This window comes from Sphaerodactylus townsendi, linkage group LG02 (assembly GCF_021028975.2).
Source record: "Sphaerodactylus townsendi isolate TG3544 linkage group LG02, MPM_Stown_v2.3, whole genome shotgun sequence".
NCBI classification, from domain to species: Eukaryota; Metazoa; Chordata; class Lepidosauria; order Squamata; family Sphaerodactylidae; genus Sphaerodactylus; species Sphaerodactylus townsendi.
In genome coordinates, this window is record NC_059426.1 from 46,908,499 (window position 1) to 46,929,773 (window position 21,275).

General features: G+C 43.1%; 1 protein-coding gene across 1 annotated transcript in view; it reads right to left on the reverse strand.

Moving 5' to 3' along the window:
* The window catches only part of KYNU (kynureninase), a 212,068-nt gene extending 191,340 nt beyond the window's left edge, over window positions 1-20,728 (reverse strand). The window contains exons 1-3 of the mRNA XM_048487143.1: window positions 20,701-20,728; window positions 10,139-10,176; window positions 5,289-5,365 (exon numbers count right to left, since the gene is read on the reverse strand). The gene's annotated coding sequence lies outside the window, so the exon portion shown is untranslated. The remainder of the gene's footprint in view (window positions 1-5,288; window positions 5,366-10,138; window positions 10,177-20,700) is intronic.
* Between the last annotated feature and the right edge of the window lie 547 nt (window positions 20,729-21,275).

Sequence of the window (21,275 nt, forward strand, 5' to 3'; positions counted from 1 at the left end):
CCACATCAAATATTGTATGGAGCCTTAAACAAGATGAGGCGCTGCTCATACTTGTCCACCTCTTCCTGTCTTGGTGGCATCATAATAACATGGGCTAAGTAAATGGCTTGGTTATCTCTTGATGTGGCACTGACATGGATTGGGAGGAAAGTGGTGTTGCTGGAACAGTGGTTGTGCAGAAATGGCAATCTTGATCATCTGATACTGGTCAGTGACCATTTCTTTCTAACTCCCACAAAGCCTGATCTGTCCGACCCTGAAAGTAAGCAGAACCCATGTGCTAAATGTTCAGGGAAACTGTGTTGAGGCCAACACCCATGCCATTCAACATCTTCCTTTAGGTGTGGTGGGAATGCTCTGATGGAAGATGATACATAAATAACAAGTCAATTTGGGTGGATAGGGGACAGAAGTGACATGCATCACAACCATTGGATCCAGAATTATTAGTAAACAGGTAGATTTGAGAACAGGGAAAATTTTGCTCAATGCAATCGGATGGATCAGATTAATTTTCAGTGTCTTAAATTCTTGTTCAGATATGTGAATTAGGTCTTTAGGATGCAGTAGATATTGCTGTTATAGGATGCTACTTTGCCCACTCTAGTAACACCTGAATCTACAGCATCCACAGTCATGAAGGCTGGTGAATATTTCCCTTGAGGTCTGCTCATCTAAATATGTTGATGTTATTTAAGTCTGACAAGTGTGTGATGACATATGTCTTGCCCCAGTAACCAATAATTCCATATATTTATTCATAGCAATACTTTCATGGCAAATATTGTTGAAGTAAAGGAGCCATATAGATATCTATATGCAAGCCACTGGTTGCAGTTGTACTGTATGCTATCTCTCCCTCTTCTTCATTACACACACACACACATAAAAATGCATATATCCTCAAGTTTAAACTTTGAACATACTAGTCAGCAACAGCATTAAAAAGTTTTTTTTCAGAAACTTTAAAACTCCTTGCAAGGAAATTACTGGAAATGGTACTTAACCTTTATATGCCATGATCTTGAAACGTCTAAGCCCACACTTTCTACAGGCAGACCAATTAAGCAGTAAATATATGAAACTGTAATAATGCCAATAACAATTCCTAAGCATTAAATGATATGCCAAGGAAATTTAAGAGTTAAACCTGCATCATCTTCCAGTAATATTTTAATGAAGCCACCTTTTTCATAAATTCAGTCTTAAAATACATTTTTGTAAAAAGAAACCCCCTATTAAAATAATAAAACTGTTTTTAATTCTGCTATTGGTTTAATATCTCACAGGGTTGCCTTAATTCTACAACATATATAGTTCTCCTGGATAGTGAACATATAAAAGATTAATGTTGGGAGTGTGCTTGTTATAAATATGACATATATTGATGCAGTTCATTTTTTTTAAAAAAAATTACTAGAAAAGATTACAGTAACCTACCCTGTAGGAACAGGGATAATATATTTAACACATGGGTTCCACTACACATGACTACACTACTTGGGTGCAGGGACGTAGGTATAGATTTTTTATGGGGCCATAATTTTATGGGCATGGCCACGCCCCCCAAGTCCCACCCCTGGCCTAGCACTTATAAAAACAGCTCCCGAGGCCGGAGACAGCAGACTCCCCTGCCCTCCCCTGCCCCCCACCAGCTGGGCTCCCAGCCGGCAGCCGGCAGTTCCTTCTGCCCTCCCCTCTGGGCAGAGGCATAGAGGGAAAATGGAGCCCGGTGCAGAATCTGAGCCCCCCCCAGCAGCTGCTGTGATGCTGGAATCCACCCTAAACAGCATCCCTTTCAATGGTGTTTAAACTAGAGAGCCCAAATTCTCCTTTTAAATCCACCTTAAAGGGAGAATCTGGGGTCCCTAGTTAAACAACATTGAAAGTGATGCTGTTTTGGGGTGGATTATCCCACACCCTGAAACAGCATCACTTTCAATGTGGTATAGTGGTTAAGAGCAGGTGCATTCTAATCTGGAGGAACCAGGTTTGATTCCCTGCTCTGCCATTTGAGCTGTGGAGGCTTATCTGGGGAATTCTGTGCACTCCCACACACACCAGCTGGGTGACCTTGGGCTAGTCACAGCTTTTCGTAGCTCTCTCAGCCTCACAGGGTGTTCGTTGTGAGGGAGGAAGGGCAAGGAGATTGTAAGCTCCTTTGAGTCTCCTACAGGAGACTCTTCTTCTACTTCTAAACTGAGGACCTCAGATTCTCCCTTTAAATCCATGCCAAAGGGGGTGGATTTAAAAGGAGAATCTGGTAAAATTTTGGGGGGTGCCTGCTGTCAGCAGTGCAACTGTTAAGCTAGAAGCACCAAACTTTCAGGGTATCTTTAGAAGACTCTCCTAATGATACCACCCAGGTTTGGAGAAGTTTGGTTCAGGGGGTCCAAAGTTATGGACCCTCAAAGGTGTAGCCCCCATCTTCTATTAGCTCCCATTGGAAACAATGGGGGATGGGGCACCCCCTTTGGGAGTCCATAGCTTTGGACCCCCTGAACCAAACCTCACCAAACCTGGGTAGTATCATCAGGAGTGTCCCCCAAACAATCCCTGAAAGTTTGGTGCTGTTAGCCCAAACAATGCGCCCCTGCAGGCCAAAAAAAACACTAAAATGTTTTTAAAACCCACAAACGGAGGGGCGGAGCTTCGGACATGAATGGGGGGGTCTGAACCCGAGAACCCCCCACTTACCTATATCCTTGCTTGGGTGTAACTTGGTGGAGGAGGGAGGGAGATCAAAATAAACAAGATGGTATTTTATATATCATTTTATTAGAAGGAACAAAAATCCTTCCTTATATTTTTACCCCTTATTATTATCTATCTAGCCCATTTTCATTCCATCCTCCCTCCAAAGAGCTCAGAGTTGCCTACATGGTTCTCCTCTTACTCATTTCATCCTCACATAACCCAGTGTAGGTTAAATTGAGAAGGTTTGACTAACTCAAGATCACCTGGTCCTGCTGGCTGTAGAAGTATAACATTCACATTTATAGAATGAAGTTGCATTCAAAGAACTCTGTAACCCCACTATTTTTCAAGTATCTTCGTCCCATCACCTAGAAATAAGGTCATGGTGGTGGGTGATCTTTTAAAGAGCCAAAATCCTTCTTCATGAGAAGTTTGAGTTGCATGGAATATGTGGTGACAAAACCCAGCACAAACTGTCTGTAAAAAATATTATTCAGGTTGCCAGTCCCCACCCCTCCCAGTGGCAGGGGATAGGGGGAGGGGCTGGCAGATCCAGATCGCTAAATCTCTGGAGATTTGGGCATGGTGCCTGAGAAGAACAGGGACCTCAGTGTGATACAATACCATAAATTTCACCCACAAAGCATCATTTTTTCCCATAAAAACTGATCTCTTTCTTTGAAAATGAGCAGTAATCCTGGGGGATTCCCCAGTCCCACTTGGAGGCTGGCATCCCTACAAGCAGTTCAGAGTCAAAAGGATGTTAATTAACAGAGTCAAAAGCTGTTAATTGCATATTCTCCCTAACAGTGTTTCCTCTATTTTAAGCCAGTGAAACCACAAAGATATATAATAGGGGTAGGCACAACATGAGTTGGATACTACAATCCACAAATGCAAGGTGCTCATGCCTCTTTCTCCAGCTCACCTTTCCCCATTCTGAGAACCACAACAAACACCCTCACAAATATTCTCACCAAGCCCCATAGACACCGAAAAACAGTGAAATATTTTTTAAACCCATAAAACTGAGAGAAGGGGGGTGGTATAGTCAGTGAGAGAAATGAAATAAGCCCTAGGCATTGGGAAAAGAGAAAAATAATTCATCCAGTGCTCAAGAGAGCAAAGCAGGAAAGGGTTCTCTGGGGATCTAGGTGTTGTTTTTTTAACTTAAGGGTTCAAAAATGTTATTCTTACCTAAAACAGTTTAACAACATAAATAGGTACAAAAATATAAGTAAGAATGAATACATTCATCATAAGGTCTCCCAATTTTGTCTGCATTGAGTATTAATTCTGGAAAATGTATCTCTTGGTGTTTACCAACATAAGTAAAATTGTATCTTTATAGGCTTTACTGATAAAAGAATACACACAATCCTTTTCTCTACAAAATCTTATTATAAAAGTCCATTAACCTTCAAAGCAACTCGTCATCAGCTCATTTTTTCTTTTTTATCTATATAATCTATCACATTTCCAATTGTCCAAGAATTTATTCAAGTTCCTTTCTTTAAGCTGTGATATGCCCTTCGCCATCTGTGCTAATTTTAATACCTTCACCCACCATTCTTCAATTGTAGGAATAGCTGGTGTTTTCCATTTTTGTGCATACATTATTCTTGCCTCTGTTGTCATATATAAAAATAAAGTTCCATGTTTTCTTTCCAAAGTTTCATTCATGAAGAAAAGTTTGGATTCACAAAGGGGTTACAAACCCCTTTCCTTCCTCTCCCCACAGCAGACACCTTGTGAGATAGGTGGGGCTGACAGAGTTCTGAATATACCGTGACTAGGCCAAGGTCACCCAGCAGCATAGGCGGAGCTACCACAAGGCAGGGGAGACAAACGTCCTGGGCAGTTGCATGGGGGGGGGGCACAGAGAATTGCTCCCCCACACCTCTCCTCCTCGAGCCACTCTGCAACCTGGAGCAGCCTAGTGGAGGTTGGGCACCTTGCTGTGGCCCAGTCAAGCTGCTCTTTTCACTTTTAAACAGATTTAACCACTTTTAAGTCTTTAAAGTATGGTAAGTGGGGCACGGGGGCACGGGGTTGGGGGGGCAGGTGCCATTTTGGCCTGAACACCAGTTTCCTCCCCTAGCAGGAATGTAAGGGCAGGGAAACAAATCTGGTTCACCAGATAAGACTCAATCGCTCATGTGGAGGAGTGGGCAATCAAACTTGGTTCTTCAGATTACAGCCCACCTACTCTTAAGCACTAGACCATACTGGCTTTCCCAATAAAAACCTCCCACTTAACTGGAAACCACATCAACTGCTCTGTCTCATTTCAAGAAAGTCATTACTAGGACTGCTAGCCTTTACTAGGGTTGCGAAACTCTTGGATATTCAGATTCTATTATGGCCACAGATGTTCTGCTCTCATGGTGATGACTGTGGTTGAGTTTTTTCTAATTCCAAGAAGTATTAGGGCTTCATTTCTAAGCACATAACTTAGATTGCTGCAGTATTCTAGCTATTTCTCTGGAGTGTATTCAGCATCAAAACTTAGTCGTACAATTTTCCTATCACAAAAGAGTGGGTAAAACAGAAAACAAAGCAAGATTAAATAAACTATGAACAATGCTTACCATGTGATCGCTTTGTCGGCATATTTCTCCAGCTATTCAAAAGCAGTTATTTGGTCCAAAATGAAAAGCTTGCAGTTCTACAGGTGCAACAAAATACAGTAATCTATCCCCCACTGGATTCATTCATTAATTTTGTCATTCCTTATACAATCTGTGCACATTTCTCACTGTCTGGTTTTCTTTTCTAGGTCCCAGTTCTGACTAAGCAAGCTGGATATGCTAAAAAACACATGATTCAACCTGGAAACTACATTGGGTTATTTAGCTGCTTAGGCCTGTGCTCACCAAAGTCTTTGTGTGTGAGCAGTTCTTTTATGAATGTAGGTAATCTGCAATCCAGGCAGCACAATCCAAAATTTGAGGAGGCTGGTGTTACCCAAAGTGGTGGGAGTCTCTCCCTTTTAGAGTGGGGAACTTGCGAGAGCAGGCTCTTGGCTCAGTAAAAGGTTGGGCAAGATCAAGACCTGAATTACCTATTGATAGTGGAGTCAACTTTTGCAAGAAAATGATAGGAGAGCACATAAAGCTTAACAGTTTTTATTAATGGATAATAGGGGTACAGAGGCACACAATAAAATCAACTCAGCAGAACACACACAGACCTAGGATATAAACAGTTGTGACGATGGGTCTGGAATACAGAGGAAATTGAAGAGTTAGGGTTATAGTAAGGGGTGGAGTGAGGAACTGTGCCCAGTGCACGCGTGCACTCTGGGCCCCTGCTGCAGTATTGCCTGCCCCCACACTGAAACACCCTCAGAATGCTCCAGAATGCCCTGGCCATGCCCCTGTCACAGCACACGCCCGAGGCATCGTGCCCACTGCTCCGTTGGCACTACACCACTGGTTATAGTCACCTGAGCTTGGAGCAGAATGGTCCAATGAATAGAACTTAGTGACCCGCACTTAGCTCTTGAAGAACAACATGTTGTGGAACAATATCATATAGAGATACTGAACAAGGGCTACTGGGAGAGGGGGCTTCTGATAGGGACAAAGGGACCCTCAGGGTTATGCAGAGTGACCCTTAATCTCCCAGGACAAAGAAGAGTCCTGCCTTTCCAGGGAAAGACAAGAGACAGACATCAACCTTAATGGTTGGGTCATTAATCTAATGGGTTGAGGCATCATTTTGAGATTCTAAGCTTGGAAGTGTCTCCTGAGGTGAAGCTAACTGATGAAATTACAGCTGTAAAAGAATGGCAATGTAAATGAGGTGGTCGTTAAAGGTATTATTTAAAGCAGGGGTCGGCAACCTTTAGCACGCAAAGAGCCATTTGGCCCTGCCTCCCCAAGCCCCGCCCTGCCCCACCCTCAGCCTCCCCAAGCCCTGCCTTCAGCCAAGCGGGCGGGATAGATAGTGGCGGCGACACCAATGACGGCAAGTTGCACTTGGGACTTGGCGAGCGCACCTCCTTCTCCGCCCCCTCCTTCCTTCCTCCCTCCAGCATCTTTTCCTTTCCTTCCCAGGTGCCAGATGAGGGAAGGAGGAAAAAGGATGCTGGAGGGAGGGAGGGAGGGGCAGGGAAGGGGACGCACTCGCCGCGTCCCAAGTGCAACTTGCCGTCTTTGGCGTCGCCGCTGCAGAGCCGCAGTACAAGGACGAAAGGGCCGCATGCGGGTTGCTGACCCCTGATTTAGAGGAAGAAGCATTGGGTTACTATAACACTGGGCACGCAAGCACATAAACACATCCATTGTCTTGAAGGAGTGCATGGTCCAGCGTTGGAGATGGGGACTCTTTTCAGGGTGAGGTCTTTGTGTTCAGTTAATCCTATCAGAAAGGGTGTGAGAGAGGTACTACACAGGGCTGATTTGGAGGGAGACAAGTTCAAACATAGTTCTTTCTCCTTGTGGATACACTGAGTCAATGCAAAGAATGGTATCTCCATTTTGACACTGCATTGCTAGGAACCCCAAGGGTTGGCTGAGATGGGTAGAGACAACACTGTCCTCCAAACAGGGTTCCCTTGGTTCACCATAGCTTGGTCTGGCAACACTGGCAAAGGCACTGCCATCGTGCTTCCCTGCTGCCTCCAGAGAGCTTTCAGGCAGTGTGAGGGAGCAGCTAAAACAAGAAAAAAAAACTCTTGACTGCCTGAAAGTTCTCTGTAAGGCTAAATGGAGTTATGCCACCTGAAAGTTGAAGGCCCCAGCTGCTGTGCTTCCTGCCCTAAAGCCCAGGTGGAAGCCAATATCAGCTCCACCCTCCAAAATGCCCCAACCTACCTATCCCCATGCCAGTAGCTGATTGGATCCCAGTGTTCTTCTGCAGTAGTGATCATTTCCATGTTTTGACATTGTAGAACTGAGGGGAGCCTGGCTGCTGGCACCTTTGCCCTCTCTACCAGTGGGGATGCCCCTCCATCAGCCCATTTGCCCCTGCATAATATTAGTCGTGAGTCAGTAGAGAAATTGTATGTATGGTATAGTGTCACACAAGAACTCTAATGTATCAACAAATGTGAAGCAGCAATGGTACTTGAGCAGAATGTAGCAAAAATATCCTATCTGAAATGGTCTAACTGTTGAAGGCAGAGTTTTTATTTTTAGTTACACAGGCCTAAGTGAATTAGTCTAAAAAAATCTATCAAGCTGGAAGCACTTATACAGGAATGGAAGCACTTTACACCAGAGTAAAATAGACTACATCATGTAAAATGGGGTAGGAAGAGGTTCTTCCTAAGTATGACTTAGACCTTCTTGCTCTTTTTTTCAAATAAAAGCAATAAAAGTCTTTGGCTACTATACTACTAAAAACTATGAAGTGATTAAAGTATATTTCCCAAAGGATTGTCAAACCCTTAAAGTTAAGAAAAACTAGTCCGTGTTCCCAGGGTTGGCACAATTAAGTAAGACAATTAAGCCTTTGGCAATTGCTTTATGAATTTCCATTTTTTTCAGAGGCAAGACCACATGCAGTCTTTAAAAACAGTCATATGAGGACCACCTCCATCTGGAAATGCTATGCAAGAATTATTTCACCATGAAAAATTTCCAGATAGTATTCACAGAAATGGCTTAGCTGAATTGTCTCAGATTGTGCTAAATAACCATTATGTATAATTTGCAATATGGCCGCATCTTTGGGATTCTTAAGTCCAGAGGCTAGAGCCAGGAATAGACAAGACAAATATTTTTACAAAGTTAAGAAAAGGTTTGCAAAAAAATATATATCTTTAAAAATATGCTGGGTGGTAAAATACCCCAGAATCCTAGAAGCAGTGGCTGCACATTAAAGAAACAAATGTCCTCAGTGGCCATTATGGCCACAGCATTACTATTGCTCTCCAATTCTTCATTTCTGTCACTAAAGGACGAGAAAGGAAGACAAAGTCATTTCCAGAGCAGTTTTGGCCTCCCAGTATATATCTGCTCCCCACATCCCTGGAGGGAGGACGACGGGCAGAAACCAACAGGTGACTCACTACAATATTGGGCTGCCAGCTCTAGACTGCTAAATACCTGAGCTTTTGGGGCTGGAGTCTGAGTGAAATTGGGGAGAGGAGGAACATCAGTGGGGTGTAATACTTAGATTCCAGCTTCCAAAGTGGCCCTTTTCTCTGGGTAACTGATCTCTATTGTCTGAAGATCAGTTGTAATACTTGGAGATCTCCAGCTATCACCTGGAGGTTGGCAACCATACAACCATATAGCTTGGACAACTCACCCAGGCCAAGTGGCACTTTTCATCTGGTGTCTGATTACCGAGCAGCCTCTGCACAAAATCCCAGTGGCCTGCACCACACAACTGGGTATGTCTAAGCAATTGACTCCACACATTTGGGCCTGGTATACTTCATAAGACCATAAATATGTGTTGTCGGAGGTAGCAGTGAGATCAAATAGAAATCCAGACTACATGGGGTTTCAGGATCCTCTGGTGTCATTTGCCTGTCCTGTCTGATTGGGCTGTCTATTCAGAGCACTTTTACCATTTGTGGCTTTTACCATTTGAGCCCTGCGGGGATAGGGTGGGATATAAATCCAATAAATAAATAAATAAATTTGTCCTGAACTTCCAGCTGAAATTGGGACTACCACCAACTGAGGGACTGGCCCTTTACAGGCTCTGCCAATAGCAGTATTGTTTCATTTATGGCCAATTGTCTGTTCTTTCAGTCAGGCTAATGGTGCTGCAGTGTAGTTCTCAGCAGATAGCATCCTTTTCATATGCAAATCTGCTGGTCCCAAATCTCTCCCCCGCCCCCCACATTCCACACTCCCCTGCCCACCCACCACATCTTCTCTTTCTTCCCATTTCCCAGGAAATAAAATCAGGGAGTTATCAAAATAACCAGGAGACTGGAAGCTTTTTCGAAATACTGTAGATGTATTTCCTCACATATCTGGAGTAACAGATTATAATTAGTAAAGTTTTGAGCGCACATCCATGCCTAGAAATTTCAGCTGCTGCTCACAGATATATTTAGAGAATGTTGTGGCCTTCATATAACTTTTCCACATGGAGGCAATCATGCAATCACTTTTAAAAGTCTGTCTGTGAGCTTAAATTGTTACAGCGGAAACAGCCCTAAAGGGATTTGTGTGTGTTGATGTGCAAGTCAGGAACTGGTTTATGAATAAAGCAGAAATGCTCTTGAAATGTCTCTTTTTTTCTAAAGTGCTTGAAAATTGCTTCATATATATACCAAACATCTGGCAGGTCACTAGACTGCAAAGAAGATATAAATCGCAAAATAACAACTACGTTTCTAAAGTGCTTAGTTCATTAGAAAAGAACTGGATCCACAAGGACTAGCTTGTCTATTTTGCTATGAGATCTTTTCTGGGTTCTCTGCTGTGATCATGATAAAGGTAGGAAATGAATGGGCCGCAAATGTACTCACATGAGTCTTTGAAAGAGATGTGTTTTTCCGCTCTCCACCTGAAATTAAAGAGATCAGATCAATTTTCTCATATGAGCTTTTCATTTATTTATCTAAAGTATGTATATCAAATAATTCAAATTGCTTCAGTCAATAAATAACAATAAAATAAAACACTGCCATATAAAATAAATACACTAGAACAGGGGTCGGGAACCTTTTCCGCTCAAAGAGCCATTTGGCTCACCCTCCCCCGCTCACCCCCCCACTCGCTCGCACGCCCCCGTCCGCTCCCCCGCCGACTTGCTCCCTCGCCCCCCCGCCCGCTCACCCCCCCCCGCGCCTGCAGGGCAACCAGCAAGGTGGGCGGGAGGAAAGCCCGTGGCGTGGCCTGGCGGGCCTCGGGCAAGAGATGCTCCCGCCCTGCTTCCTACAGGGCGGCTGGCAGGGGACCGGCGGCTCAGCCTGTCCGGCCGCCGGGAAAGCACCTGCCCCGCAATCAGCGGGGCAGGCAAGAGGTAAAGCCCACGGCTCGGGCCTGGCCGGCCGCGGGGGAGAAATGCGCCCGCCCTGCTTCCTGCAGGGCGGGCGAAGAGGGGTCCGGTGGCTCGGCCTGGCCAGCCGCCGGGAAAGCACCCGCCCCGCAATCAGCGGGGCAGGCAGGAGGGAAAGCCTTTTGGCTTTTGGCGACCGGATATGCGGCCCGCCAGCCTAAGCTTCCTGCAGGCTGGCTGGCGAAGAGGGGATCATGGCTCGGCCTGTCCGTCACGCCGGCTAAGTTTCCACCCTGCAATCAGCTGGGCGGGCAAGAGGCAAAGCTACGCTGGGCGCGGCCTGGCCGGCCAGGGGCAAGTGATGCGCCCGCCCTGCTTCCTGCAAGGCGGGCGAAGATGGGGCTCCCTCGTCCCGGCTCCATGGAGCCGGTGGCAGAACAGCGGCGCAGAAGCAGCCGCATGCTGCTCAAGGAGTCATGCTGGCTCCCCACCCTGCATCATAAGAAGGTAAATGGGGGCATATAAAAACAGCATAAATAGCAGTCTATAATAGAAGTATAAATAGCAGCACCAGAATAAAATACAGTAGCAGAAAAATAGCAGAAAAATAAAATCCCACACCATCATAGAAATACAAACTTTTTTTTCAAATCAGAAGGTAAAAACATAAGTATTTGTGGTGCAACAGATAAACAGGAAGAGAGCTAAAACTGGAGAAAGGAAAAAAACCTAAAAGGGAACAGAACACCATGAAGGAGGAGGAGGAGGAGGAGGAGGAGGAGGAGGAGGAGGAGGAGAAGAAGAAGAAGAAGAAGAAGAAGAAGAAGAAGAAGAAGAAGAAGAAGAAGAGTTTGGATTTATATCTCCCCTTTCTCTCCTGTAAGAGACTCAAAGGGGCTTACAATCTCCTTGCCCTTCCCCCCTCACAACAAACACCCTGTGAGGTGGGTGGGGCTGAGAGAGCTCTGAGAAGCTGTGACTAGCCCAAAATCACCCAGCTGGCATGTGTGGGAGTGTACAGGCTTATCTGATTGCCTGTACAGATAAGCCTCCACAGCTCAGGCGGCAGAGCAGGGAATCAAACCCGGTTCCTCCAGATTAGTTACATGAGCTCTTAACCTCCTACGCCACTGCTGCTCCTTAACAGGATGATAATTGAATTGAAATAAAAAGGTCCATCAGCTGGCACCAAAATAATAACAAACACAACACAAAATTCATCTTTTCATAGAATCACAGGCTGATTCCGCATGGGCCAAAAACAGCAGTGTAAAAACGGTGTGAAAGCAGTATAAACCCCTTTACACCATTTTAAACCCTTTTACACCATTTTAACACCGTTTTCACACTGCTGTTTTTGGCCCATGCGGAATCAGCCACAGAGTTAGAAGAGATCACAAGGGCCATCAAGTTCAACCCCCTGCCCTGCAGGAACAGACTATCAAAGCACACCTGACAGATGGCCATCCAGCCTCTGTTTAAAAACCTTCGAAGAAGGAGACTCCACCAGACTCCTAGGTAGTGCATTCCACTGTTGAACACATCTAACTATCAAGAAGTTCCTCCTAATGTTTAGATGGAATCTCTTTTCCTGCACCTTGAACCCATTACTCCTTGTCCTAGTCTCTGGAGGAGCAGAAAACAAGCTTACTGCCTTTTCAACATGACATCCCTTCAAATATTTAAACATGGCTATTATGTCACCCCCTTAACTTTATCTTTGCCAAACTAAACATACCCTACTCCCTAAGCTCTTCTCATAGGGCATGGATTCCAGACATTTTACTATTTTTGTTGCCCTCTTTTGGATCCATTCCAGCATGGAATCCAGACATTTTACTATTTTTGTTGCCTTCTGAATCCATTCCAGCATGTCAATATCCTCCTTGAATTGCAGTGCCCAGAACAGACCACAGTATTCCAGGTGAGGTCTGATCAATGCAGAATACAGAGGTACTATCATGTCCCTTGATCTAGACACTATACTCCTATTGATTCACCCCAGAATTGCATTGGCTTTCTTGGCTGCCACATCACACTGCTGGCTCATGTTCACCTTGTGGTCTACTAAGACTCCCAGATTCCTTTCACATATAGGCCCTTTCCGCACGGTGCACCCCTCGGGGCCATTCACACATTGTCCTGCAAATGGCCCCGGGGTCCCAGCAGCCTGAGGGGGCCCCTTCGCAAGGGGCCTGCTGCTTCCTCCCCTGACCTCCACTTGGCTGCCGTCATTCAGCAGAGGCCAGGGGACACGTCCCAACAGCCATGGCAATGCCTCCGTGGCAACGCATCTACCACTTACCTCCCCCAGTCATTTTGAATCCTAACTCTGTCCTCTTTGGAATTAGGTACTCCTAATTTGGTATCTTCTGCAAATTTGATTAGCATGCCCTCTATTTCATCATCCAAGTCATTGATTAAAATATTGAGTAGCTCTGTGCCCAGGAAAGGACCCTGTGGCACCCCACTAGTCACTTCTCTCCAGGATGAAGATGAGCCATTGATGAGCACTCTTTGGGTTCGGTCAGTCAACCAATTGCAAATCCATCTAACAGTAGGATTGTCCACTCCACATTTTACTAGCTTACTTGCAAGAATGTCATGGGACAACTCATCAAAGGCTTTACTAAATTCTAGGTATATTACATCAACAGCGTTCCCTTTGTATACCAAGCATGTCACTCTATCAAAAAAAGAGATGAGATTAGTCTGGCATGATTTGGTTTTGAGAAACCCATGTTGACTTTTAGTGATCATACAGAGCTTCGGAGAGCTGTGACTCTCCCAAAGTCACCCAACTGGCATGTGTTGGACTGAACAGGCTAATCTAGTTCCTCAGGTAAGCCTCCACAGCTCAAGTGGCAGAGCAAGGAATCAAACCCGGTTCTCCAGATTAGAGTATACCTGCTCTTAACCACTATGCCACTGCTGCTTCTTGACAGAGGAAAGCATTTTAGGGTAGAGCAATACAACTTGGAGGATGTTTGGATTAAACCGAGTGAACTTCATACCAAAGTGGGCTGTGCTGAAATGCTATCATCATAGTTATTCTAATCTAATCTGGGCTGAACTTCAGGCATTGAGTATAAATGCTTTGTCATCTTGTTCCTGTGTATGTGGTGGACCATGTTATCAATACTCACTTCATTTGGGTTCTTGATTGCTGTCATTCAGTATAACTTCTGCATACAACTGGTCACTTGCAATGCCATTCTAAGAACAGTTTTCTCAGATTAAGACTCATCAAATTGACTTAGATAGGATGTTTTGGATAGCACAGAACCAGTAGGAAATAAGCAAAATTTCCTTAAAACAGAAAGACTGGCAGTTGACTCATTAATAGTTACACTCTGCAAACTCTATGAACTCTGCTTAGTGTACTGTTGGTCTTGTTGGGTTCCCCCCCCCCCATTCTAGTGATGTTTATGATGCAAGATGGAAATATGGCCTCCAGAAGGATCATGAATGGTTTGCCTTCCTACGTGCTAAATTTTCCTGATGAACTTCAAATTCCATGTTCACAATTTGGTCTAATAATTCTAAGCCTTTTGAGCATGAAAAAGATGGCCCTCAGGGCAGCATTCTGATTCTGAATGTGATTATCTATAAAGATTATTAACACAGCTGGATCACCTTCCTCTAATTCTGGTAATTCAGAGAATCTGCTAATCTTATTGTTACAACATTCTATCAATACATGGGGGATGGTTTGATCACCATAGTCAAATCATCAGTAAGTGGGCCGGAGGTGATAGGGAGTGGAGGGGACAAAGAAAATGGACAAGAATATGATACATGTGGAACAAGGAGACTCAAAATCAGCTTCCAGAAAAAGAATGGGCAAAATTGGTCTAACCCCCCCCCCCCCCCGGAAAAAATGGGAGGAAAAAATGAATACTAAAAGCACAAAATCAGGGAATAAATTTAACCAGTAAAGGGCCAGAACCTACCTCCCCAAGTGGAAAAACGTACTGAAAGACTAAAGTTTGCCCTTGATTGCATATGGGCTATGATGTGAAATTCATATGTTTTGTGTCAACTTCCCATTTGGCCATAAGCATGAGGAAAATTCCCACAGATATAAGATAAAAAGTCAATTGTTTTGTCTCATCTACCACAGCTTAAGGTAAAAATGTGGTGTCATCATCAGTGGCATCACAGCATCTTTCCTTTTCTGAAAAAGTTAGTCCCAAGCTTCTTCCCTTTCAGAGATACAAGGTAAAAGGCATATCTCGGCAAGGGAAGAGGCTAGAGACTTATTTTTTAAAGATAAAAAGCACAAGGACATTTATTTTTATATTTTGGGTGCTGTGTGGTTTCCGGGCTGTATGGCCGTGTTCTAGCAGCATTCTCTCCTGACGTTTCGCCTGCATCTGTGGCTGGCATCTTCAGAGGAATGCTATTTTTATATTACTTTTATCTGAGTGGTTTTAGCCATCAACTAGTATGATGTCTTTTAGCAACTATTCAAATTCTTACATTGGAGTGGACCTAGCTGTTCCTGAACACCCCAAATCATCAGAACCTACCAATTTCAGTAAGTGCCCTAATGACCTGCTTTCGTAAAGCAAATATACAGGCAAAGTAGCCTCATTAAGACTATTACAGCTGCATTCAAAGCCAGAGATGGCACCAATGTGGCACCACCCCGCTGCCTCTAAGAGGGCTTTCCAGAGGCTCTGCGAACAAAAACAAAAAAAGCTTGAAAATCCCCCCATTGGTGGAAAGCCCCATAGGGTTTACAGGATTTATGCTCCCAACCCAAAACCCTGGGAGGGAGCCAGCTAACATCAGATATGTTCCTGGGAGTGTCCCAGCCTGCCCCCTCACACAGTGGCATCTGTTTGGAATGCTGTTGCGGCACAGTCTTCCAGGTTTTGTCACAACAGAGTTGAGGGGCCACCAGCATGTTTACCTCCTCAACAGAGGCAAGTGCTCTGGGAAGGGCTGCACTGCTCCCTCCAACCCTTTCACCCTGCCCCCCACAATTTGGATGGGACTCTTCGTTTATCGAGCCCAGTATCATCCACTCTGACTGACACTTTCTCTCCAAGCCCTTGTATGTAGGTCTTTCCTAAACTATGTTTCTAAATAGACATAAAACATTAAAAAAAATTAAAGTATCCAAATCAAATTAGTATGTTTTTTTTAAAAAAGTGGCCATACTAAAAGAACACATTTCAATTCCATTTCTTTTTTTTTTTAAATGCAAATAAAAGCCATATATCCTTCTACATCAATAGTGATTCAATTATGGCAGGATTTTCTGTGTGACCATCTGTTTATTGTTAAATTAATTGCCAATTAATTGTGTCTTAATTGAAGCATTTGTTTCCAATTTTCAAAGATTAACAGGGCATTAAACGAGGGAGGTCAATGACACAGTTTAGATGAGTGTGTTGAATTTTGCTCTTAGATGCTGAAAACTACAGCTCTCATTAAACATCACTGGTATAATTTGTATCATTAAATGTGGTAATTTTTAGCCAATTACTGCAGCTGTTTTGGTTTATTAGCTTGCATCGCTCCCCAGACAAGGATTTGAAAAGGCGGATTTCCTTTTTTGCTTTGGTGTTTTGATTGTGTGTGGGGGGGTCTGTGTGTTTTTTTTTTAATTTAAAAAGAGATATAATATATTGTGAATTTTTAACAGGCCTGTTCTTTTCTTGATAGTAACTTTCATTGTTTAATGTAATACATGGTCAGATACAGATCTCACAGGCTAAAAAATAAAGTGCAAACAGTTGTGGCTGTCTTCATAGTAAGTTTATGGACTTTGGGGATGGCGAACCCATCAGCCCCTGCCAGCATGGCCATTTGCCACCACGGATATAGATGCATGTAAATGCACATGTATAACACTAAGGCATTGCATGTGCTGGCTGCCATGTCACTTGACAGGTCTCATACTGAACTAAGTATAACAACATAGCCAACTATATTTATCAACCATTATTTCCCTCTCCTCCCTTTCTCTCCATTTCCAGCTATATTAAAATCAAGTCTTTTACTCTGAGTGGTTTATAAGTTTGGGTGAGTTGCAACTCCTTTTTTCAACCAATCTTCTTACGTTTTCATTTGTTTAAATTGTGGAGGAGCGTTACAGCAATATGGCACAAACAGACCTCCAAACAAAATCTCTCATTCCAACCTAGCAAATTTATGATGCAGTTCATAAATCAAGAATGTAACTCAGTTGTACTTATCTGTTTGTAAAAAATAAATTCTTGCTGGATGAAATATATGATAGGTGAAACTCCCTTTTTCATTCCGTATCTTCTTCAGAAAAGCCCCCACATCATTTACAGCTTTAAATAGTTTAAACAAACTGCTTTTTTCCCAATTCCAACAGGATGTAAAGCTGGTTCCAATGGTCAAAAGAGCCAGGGCTTCTGATTTTCTTCCATTGCCCTCCACTCCTCCATTCCCATCTTTACAGAACACAGTGCTTTTCTCTCTAATAGCACCTTTTAATCCATTGAGCTACTATTGGAGGCATCACCCAAGCAAAAAGAAGACAACAAGGTAATCTTTCCCACAGGAGAGCAGCAACCATCATGGTGTCAGAAGTTGGAAGTCTCATATTTATGTTGAACAGGGCATGGTCAACAGCAACTAAAAAAATCATGTCTACGTTTTAGACAATTACATGCATTCTTCACTATTTTATGCATCTTATGAAGTAGGTTGTGACACAGTAACATAAAGTATTAAAAGTGCAAGTCAGTCAGTGGAACAAGCTGCTATCACAGGAGAATGGAGGAGGTAAGTTGACCTGCACTCTGATTCGCTCGGCAGCGGCACTCTGACTCGCTCGGCAGCGGCTTCACGGCGGCGTTTCCCCAAAAAGAGCACTGGGAAGCCCTCTGGGGAAACGCCGGCTTCAGGCCGGGCGGGCGGCGTGAGGGCGGCGCGGCTGCGTTGCAGCTGCTACTCCGTATGTAATGTAGGGATGTCTGAGACAGCGTTGCCACCGCCTCCATTGGCCATTTAATGCCCGTGCGGAAACGGCCTCTGAGTGGTAAAGTTTGTGAGCTTTTGGATTTGGGATCCTGTGAGTTAACAACAAGCCCCTTAACTGCACGTGTTAAACATCTACTCTGAGGGGATTTCAGTCAGGGAGCAGATCTGACTTGAAATATACTGAGTGTCAGCATGTGCTGAAAGCAGAAAATATTCAGACAAGAAAATTGGGAGTTTTATTTAGTGGTCAAGGCTGAAGGTGTAATAATAGTGAGACTGTCCTCAGGTAACTATAAATAATAGGGAAGGGAATGTATTTTCTGAGTGTGGAAGAAGAATTCCTAAGCCAGTTAGGATGGGAATTACACAGAGAGATGGATTCCCAGTCTGGCATAGTAGTGTTCTGCTATAGCTACCTCAGGAAGGAGATTTATGAGAAGTGTTAAGGCTGTATGTGTATTGTGTAAAAGGGTACCAGCCTGTTGCAACCCAAAGTAATTGTGAATTCATTAGCCAGTAACATCTAACTGTACCATCTTAAACTAAAGAACTTCTCATAACATCTAAGCAATTGAAGAAACTTATAAAGCTTGATTAAGAACTGTGCCTGAGCCAAAACTGACATTTGTATATAGCTAATTTCTGCCTGATTTCCATCCACTGAAATATATCCTGATTCCATCTAGTTTGTTCAATAAATTATTCTTTCATTCACTGAACTTGCCTCAGTTTTCCTGTGACTTGAAAAGGGGAATTTGCCATAGGGAAATAACAAGTTCCCTTCACCTTTCTGGAGTTCCTAAGGCTGAGCAGACAAGCCTAAAACACCTCATGTACTACCATCAAAACAGTTCAGTCATTGAAAAGATGGGAGAACCTGCCCAACATAGTTAGGAGGAGACCTGAGCCCACCACCACAAATAGGAATGTGAAGAGTTGTGACATAGGCTTTTGTTCAAAAAAAGCCTGTGCTACAATAAACGTTAGTATTTAAAATGCCACATGACTGTTTTTCCTTTGCTGCAAGTGCAATCCTAAACATGTATACTTACTTGATGGCACTTACTGTGCTTAGGACTACAGCCTAACAGTTCAATCACAAACAGTTCCATCTTCCTAAGTCTAACTTCTGAGACTAAGAACAACTAAATAAAATGAAATCTACTTTGATAACAGCACACCCAGGGGTGAATAGGAACCCTGCTAATCTTCTAGAACTAGTCATTTAAGACAATATATCTCCACAAGAGATATCTCAGATAGGAGCCGCTTACATCTATCTTGTTTACCTGGTAAAGTAAAATCTTGTCTGCAAAACAATGACTTCACTGATCAGCTCTTTGCAAATTCATGACAATTGCCAGTAATGGATCTATGGCTTCTATTGGGAGTCAGAATATGCATAAATGAGACCTTTAAATATCTAGCACACAGATCTTGTCACACTTGATTGTTGAACCAGATGCATTTTAGTAAACATTCCTTTAAAAAGGCAGTCCTAAATTTATCCAAAAGAAACTAAGTGCACAAGAATCCATGGAAACAGCTAGGTTAACTCCTGTGAGGAGAATCGATTCTCGTGTTTCTTTAAAATGTAGAAGATCTTTCTTTCAGTAAGAGCTCCAAGGGCAGTTGCAAGGATGATCTAGATCCGTACAAATGCTACTTTTCACAGTGGGTGGCAAATAGACAGTGGACAAGCTGTGCAGATTGAAATAAGTAAGAAAACAGAGCTGTGTATGTAAGTGAAACATAAGGAAATGAACAAAGAGAAAATTAGCTACAGTATTAGCACTAGCAGCAGAAAAAAAGAATAAAGGGAAAAAATCCAGAGGTTTTAGAAGAGTCAAAGATCTAATGATGCACAATAATTAAAGTAAAATTAAAGTATTTAAGTGAAATGATCACAGAAGACCATTTATTTTGCTCACTAAATGGCAACCTTTTAAGCTAATTGGACATTTTTAGTATCATTAGTTTCCAGTAAATAGAGTCAGAGCTTTGGCATTCTCCGTGAAGCTGAGAATCTACAGGAGATCAGCCGACCATTCACTGCCCAAAACAAAACAAAGAGCTGAATGAGGAAACTTCTTGCGGTTGGAATTTGTTTCTGAAATTGCTCCATGCTTAGGGTTATATGTTACTAAAATGGCAATAAGGATCCAACAATAAAAAAGTACAGAAGTATTTAATTTTTTGGTGGGTGTGAACAAAAAGTTGTGTATATATGACTCCCATCAGTCTTTTATAGCTGAACCGTAATAGTTGATCACCCTTGTCATAATTTCAGTTGTCTTGATTTTCATGGCTATAAATATTATTGCATGAACATTAAATTATCCTGAACTTCACAAAATTCAGCCAGCAATATGAAGTCTAACTTTCTGCACTGGCAATGCTACACATTGATTCTACGCTACATTAACATAGTACTGCTTGCAATTTAATCCCTCAGTACCAACCTCATCTAATTTCATCCTTTAATTTCATTGACTATGCCACAAGGGACGATAATTTTGATTCTGCTGTTCTAACTTATGTGTGCTAATATACTTTGGCATGGTTGCAGAAAGAGTGTGTGTGTGTGTGCGTGCGTGTGCGTGTATGTGTGTGTGTTTGGGATGGAGGGAGACAGAAAATATGCCAATTAGTTGCAATGAACATACAAGGGCTCGATAGGAAGTCTTTACAAAGGGACCTTGTCCTTCCTTGCTTGGTTGCGACTTCACGTAGAACCAAAGTTTATACCTGTGGTGAATGTGGTCACGCAAACATGGGCCTTTCTGCTCATTAATTATAGGTAGGTCAAAGTGTAGTTTGTCTGAAAAAGTCTGAAGCTATAGTTTGAAATTGGCTTATTAACAGGTTTCCAGGTTGGGGAATTTCTGGAGATTTCAAGGGGGACGTATGGAGATGGCAATATTTGGAGATGGGAGGGATCTCAGCAGGATATAATGCCAGGAGCCACTCTCCAAATAAACCATTTCCTCCAGGGGATTGCTGGAGTTTGGCTTTCTGTAGTCAGTTGTAATTCTGGGAGATCTCCAAGCACCACCGGGAGATTGGCAAATCTACTTATTAACCACTGTTTGTCTTAACTATCTTTTAATTTGGCATACAAACCTGAGTATCTTGGATTGATCTTTCTTTGTTCCACAGCATTGAGCTCACAACAGTGCAGGATGGGATGCTAACTGGGTCTCTGTGATGGGGAAGGCGGGAGGAGAGAGCATGGGTGATGAAATTAGGATTTGTCAAGCCAAGACAGTATTTGAACATTAGTCTATGAACCTAATGATACTTTCACAAAACACAGTTAAATAAACTGTGATTTGGTATTATGTTTCAAGATAAGCACTGTATTATCTCCATAACTAACTGGAGAGAAAGATGGAGAAGTGCATTGATAGGATACATAGTTCTTTTACTTATGTTACATCAATGTACACTGAAGACAGATTCCCGTGTTCCATACATACATAGACCCACAACTATATAGTAAGAATGAATTTTTATGGCTCTGAATATGTATGATCTGAACATGAACTTTAAAATTGAGGGAAGGGTGAATTACATCCATGAAAAAGGTTGTGCAATAATTTCACCAAGAGCACACATGAAAACATCAGATCAGACAGGACATCCATACAGAAGTGCAGTGGTGTAGCGCCCACGGGTCAGGGGGCGACACCCCAGGT